Raw genomic sequence first — 6,000 nt, 5'->3', positions numbered from 1 at the left:
CGTAGCATCATAAAACCCAGGGAAAAAAAAAAAAAAGCAGCAAGGTTTCTTATGACCTAGCTTTGGAAGTTCCAGCCATTAGTTCCACCATATTGTGTTGGTCAAGTGAGTTGTGAAGGCCAGTCCAGATTCAGAGGGGAGGGTATTTAGTCTCCGCTTCTCAACAATGCATGTAGCATGAGCTCCATTCCCCAAGGATTTAGCTATCTCCTCAACAGGAAGAGAAGCAAGAATTTGTGACCATTCTAAATCTACCACACCTACCTTTCAGTATTGTTGAGAGGACTAAATAGGATGATTTATACCTGGTGTTTTTCTGCACATTAGGAAAGACATCCCTTCCTCTGGGTTAATACAGCTATTTGGCAAGCAGTGATTGGGCCGGGATTTAGCACCTCTGTGCCTCCTTAGCAAGCTGGTCTTGAGCAGGATGCAATCTGCAAAACTGTACACAGCAATACGGCCAACACATGGAAAACCCAGCAGATGATATATATTGCTAAAATTAACTGACACTGTCACTGCAATGGGCATCAGCTGTTTTGACCAACCTAATATCTATTTCTTTTCTTTCTGGTCTTAGCATGCTCATTTCCCTTTTGGGAAGTTGTTCCCACCCACTGTTGTTATATGCAGTCTCAGTGGGACAGTCATTCAAACCCTGACTGCCTAGAGCTAAGAGGCTATCATGTGATCCGGGTTGATCACATTACTTACTGCTACTTAGATCCCAAGTCCAACCAGCTCCCTGACCCCTCCGACATCTGGTTCTTCTATTTTGTGAGCTACTTCTTCCAATTCTTCCAGTACAAGCATTTTGGGCTTATGTTAGCCAGAATAGGTTTCTGTTGCTTACAATCAAATAACCTATAAAGATAGCTACTCCGGTGCCTTGATCATACAGGTTTATTTCTTTTCCTGGATACAACCACACCTTTGTCACTGGGCTCTTTCTCATCACCTCTTAGTCCTAGCAGCTGGTAAAATGTCATCTCTAATATTTGGTTGGTATTTTCTCTTCTGGATCAAACCATGAGCAAGTGGCTCAGTGCAATAAAAAGCATGCATTAAGTTTGAAGTTGGTCAGTTCAAACATGTTCTAAATTCAAGCTGTGTGACCTTGGTCGAGTTAGCTAACATCCAAGTCTGTCTTTATTTATTTTCAAAATAAGGATAATGCCTGTTTTTTACACAGGAAGGAGGTCAGTACCTTCTGGTTCCCTTTCACCTATCATGAGTGTCTGTTTGCCCAGCTCAGAGTTAGGCACCGGGAGGGATACAGAACCACGTGAGGCATAAAGCCTATGCTCATGGGGTCTGGGTTTAGGGCATGCAGACTAAGCCACACAAAGAGACTAACAACTATAATGTGGCAGATGGGCCTTGTGAACAGAAAGCTATACCAGGATGTATCCCATAATAAAAACCTTCCGTGGCCAGCTCAGCACTGAATGCTTTATTCACACACTTCATTCTTACCATAACCCTGTAAGGTAGATATAATGGTTGTTCACACTCTACAGATATGGACAGTGTGGCTCCAAGTCATACAGTCAGGATTTGAACTCAGAACATCTGACTCCAACTTCATGCGTTTAACTAGCATAGTATGCAGCCTCTCGACTGTACCCAAATTCCTGCCTGTGGGTCTGCTTTGTGGAAGAACCCAAACTAAGATCGGAAGACACTGGGAGGTTTTAAGGCAGGAACCCGACATAATGATGAAAAGCACTCAGTGAGGATAAGACCAGAGGCTTAGAAGGGCCACTGCAGGCCGGGCATGGCGGCTCACACCTGTAATTCTAGCACTTGGGGAGGCCGATTCCGGCGGATCACTTGAGGTCAGGAGTTTGAGACCAGCCTGGCCAACATGGCAAAAGGCTGTTGCTACTAAAAATACAAAAATTAGCCAGGCATGGTGGCAAGCACCTGTAAGCCCAGCTTCTCAGGAGGCTGAGGCAGGAGAATCACTTGAAACCAGGAGGCAGATGTTGCAATGAACTGAGATTATGCTACTACACTCCAGCCTAGGCAACAGAGTGAGACTCTGTCTCAAACAAACAAAAAAAAAAAAAAGAAAAAAAGGAAAGGTCACTTCAAGGATGGCTGGCACAGAAGACGGATTAGAGGGAGGACAGTGTGGAGCGAGTGATGGGCACCATGCAGGAGGCTGCTGGAGACACCTCGCAAGCCAGAGCCAGTGCAGTGAAAGCGAATAGAGTGAAAGATATGGAGTGCCAGGGTGCCTGTCCCCCAAACAAAACAATAGAAGAACATTCTTCCGGCCCTGACTCAGGCTGGCCTATCTCACAGCTCCCTGGAGCCACAGTAAATCTCAAACCTATAGACCTTTTCCAAGTCCCCAAGTCCGGAGTCTGGGAGCGGTAATCCCTTCAAAAGAGTGTTCAGAAGTGGAGGGTGGAGCCGAAGGTACTTTTTACAAGGCAAAAAAAAAAAAAAAAGAATTAAATTAGATTAAACACATACATGCACATACATACACCCTCAGCTATGCCCATGGGGGAAAACACAGCTATTACTATTTACTCCAAAAATCTGGAGTGATTTGTGGGTTGATGAAGGAGACAGGTTATTTACGGTGCTGGGTAGGAGGAACTTTCAGCTTCTAACTCTCCCCAGTAAGTAATGACCAGCCTGAGGTGGGGTTTTTCTCCCAGCCTTGGAATCACTTCTAACAAACAAGGATATTTGAAGGGAGGGCAAACTTCATGGGCACAAGAGAAAAGGGAAACAAATAAATTAAATAAATAAATAAATAAGGAGAAGGAGTGAGGGGAAGCAGCGGAGGCTGATTTTTGTGCTATATTTTGAAGTCTTAGAACTGGAAGCAGTCATAAATTTTCTGGTGCGAGAGGTGGGCGTAATAAATGCTGCTCTTCACTGCAGGGTTTTGGAGCTCAGATGGTATCCATTAGCACCCAGGAAGTACCCTCCTCGCCCCCTGGCTTCCCCCAGCTTCCTCCAAGCCACCCTGTATTTCAAGAGCAAGAGACTCATTGCTATATTTGGCCAGTGGCCCAGAAATACCTTTAGTGAAGTCATTACCCACTTCTTGCTTTCTCCATGATGTTCTTTAAGCCTTTATGGACATGCATATCCAGGCGCCTTTAAAGGGATGCCCTGGTGGGATCACCCTCTGCTGCTGGCCGGCTGCGTGACTTGGGGTCTGAACCCAACCTCTCTGAATCTCAGGAGCTGCATCTAAGCAACTGGGATGAAAAACAACATCTAGGTGTTGGAAAGATGAAGCTAACTAGCTGGTGGCTGGGAAAGGGGCTGGTATGCACTAAGTACCTAAGGCATGCAATTAACTTTCTTACCCAGACAAAGAAACTTCAGGGCAGGCTGACTTTCCCCCTACTTATTTACTTGTCCAAACATTACATGGTCCTCCCAAAGCAATGAATCTTAATCAACTGGGAAACTTTTGTACAAAACGTTGATGTCCAGGCCACCCTCCACCCCGCATCTGCAGACTCTGGTTCTGGTGATCTGGAGACAGGTATGGCCGCTACTGGAATTTCTTCAAAGCATCCCAAGCGAGGCTAATATGCAGCCAACATTGAGAACCACTATCTTAAGAGTTCATCCAGCCTAGAAGGTGCCCATCCTAGCTGTTAGCATCACCTGGGGACAGGTCCTTTTCCCCCACTCTCCCTGTCCTGAACCAGCATCCCCAGAGGAGGTACCTTGGATTCTGTACCTTAAGACATTCTGTGAGTCATTATAAGTTCAGGTGAGATGTACCTTCTTCTGGGAAGGTTTCCCCAGGGCTCCAAGTTCAGACTGAGGAACCCTTTCCTATGCTTCCATATCCTCCCTGCCTGGCCCCTAATTATAGCTCATCACTACCCTGCATTGTCACCTTCATCTGTTTGTCCACATTTTGTTATGTCAGGAATGTTCAACATTATGTCCTCGGCCCCTAGCCCTGTGCCCCACACAGTAGGTCCTCAGTGAGTATTCTTGGAGTGAATTAATGGATGGGAAACCTTTATTTCTCTACCCCTGTCTCTCACATTGCATCCCAGCAGTGCCCACCTATGCCAGACGGACTTCTAAGCTTTTGTAAATGCAGTGCCCTCTGCTTGCAGTCACTTGGAGGTGATGCTCCCAGGATTGGCTAACGATGATCATGCCAGGGTAATGACATGCAGAAAGGAGCATCTAACTGCGCCACAGAAGGCCTCAAGCCCCCCACAATTCATGCGTACCATGGAAATTGATCTGAGAGCCATCCTGCTCCCACCCTCTGCCCTCGACTTATGTTATAATTAGTGATATGCTCTCAGGTAATGAGCTTGGCCTTGGGAGTCGGAGAGCCTTGAGTTAAAATCCTATCATTTACTAGCTGTGTGATCTTGGGCAAATCACTTAACCTCTCTGAGCTTCAGTCTGTACTTCTTCAACGTGGAGGTGACTATGTTCAAATTGCAGGGTTGCAGTTAGGATTGATTAAGGTAATAGCAAAATTTTTACACATTCATACTCTGCTTTAGGAGCCAGTACTCTAGTTTTCAGTACTAATCCCTGAAAAGCAGAAGAAAATCTGGTAAGGAGGATGTTAGAATAATCAGCATTTTGCAGAAGGAAGTGGAAGTTCAGAAAGGTTGAGCCGCTTGTTTCAGGTCATCAGCCAGGTATTAGCGGAGCCAAGCTTACCCTGCCTCCCACGTGTTTGCAGAATGCCCAGCCCTAACACCTGGGACATAGTAAGTGCTCAGTAAACACTCATTCCTCTCTGCTCCTCCATGGTTCCCTCACCCATAACTAGCATGACAGAGGGGAAGAGAGACTTCTAAGGGAAAATCAAATGTCTCAAGTGCTGATAACTCAGCTCTTAGGATCCCCTTATCCCAAGATGAGGGGTTTGTTCTCCACCTCAGAACTTACCCTAACCACCATTGTATCTGCATTTGAGAGCCTAAGCAGAGCCAGGAAAGATCCAGATGAGTTTTGCTGGTCAAGCGAAGACCGGCTAATGGAGAAGGGGTTGTTTCCTCCCCTCCCTCCCTGCCTCGGTCGATTTGCATTGATCCCAGTTCGGCTGAGTGAGAGCCGTCTTTCAAAGTTTATTCTGGTGTCAATTTTTATAGTTCCCCCCACAGATCAATACCGTGCAAAAAACATTAAGGCAAACTTTGTGAAAGCTGATCGTTCAATACGAGTTTTATGAATGGCTCCCAGCCCCAGCTCTAAGCATTTGGAAGTAAGTGGTACCTTTAATCAGATGAGTGATAGAAGCCAGTCAATAAGGGCTGCTTTTTCAGCCCTTGGAGGAAGAAGGGCTGTACCTCTGACTCCCCTTCTCAAGTCCATTTCTTTTCCACAGTTGGAGAAGTGGTTAACAGTCCAGCCCTAATGATAAATCAACCAATTTTTAACTATGGAACAAAGATAAGAACACGCATTTCACAGCAAAAGGAAATCCAAATGGCCAGTAAGTGTAAGTAAAGCTATCCATCCTTGCTGATAGTCAAAGAAGTGCCAGTTATAACCAAAAGGAGAGATTTCTTTTTCCATAGCTCTCGGCTTGGCAAAAATGGAAAAACGTGCTTTGTTGAGCAACGGAGAGCCAGTCTCCGACTCTGCTACTGTCAGAGTGAGTTGATGTGAACCCAACGTGAGATGCAACTTACAATTGTCATGCAAAGCTGAGGCATGCATATCCCACCATCCAACAAACAGGCTTGTAGGTATGCAGGCACTAGATCCTCAGATACATGGCCCAGTGAATATACATAGTGATGTTCATTGCAGCATTGTTTAGACGAAGGGAATCGGGTAAACAACCTTGATGTCCGTGATGAAGGGAGTGATTAAATCCACTATCATGACATCAGATAAGGAAATACTGTACAACAGTGAGACAATAGCGCTATCTGCATCAACACAGATCCCTGGAGAACAAAATAATGAGTGAAAAAGTTGTTGCTGAGAAATACATACATACAGTTGTTGAGAAAGGACATTTTTTAT

This window comes from Mandrillus leucophaeus, unplaced genomic scaffold, assembly GCF_000951045.1.
Source record: "Mandrillus leucophaeus isolate KB7577 unplaced genomic scaffold, Mleu.le_1.0 Scaffold7, whole genome shotgun sequence".
NCBI classification, from domain to species: Eukaryota; Metazoa; Chordata; class Mammalia; order Primates; family Cercopithecidae; genus Mandrillus; species Mandrillus leucophaeus.
This window is presented reverse-complemented; position numbering follows the sequence as displayed.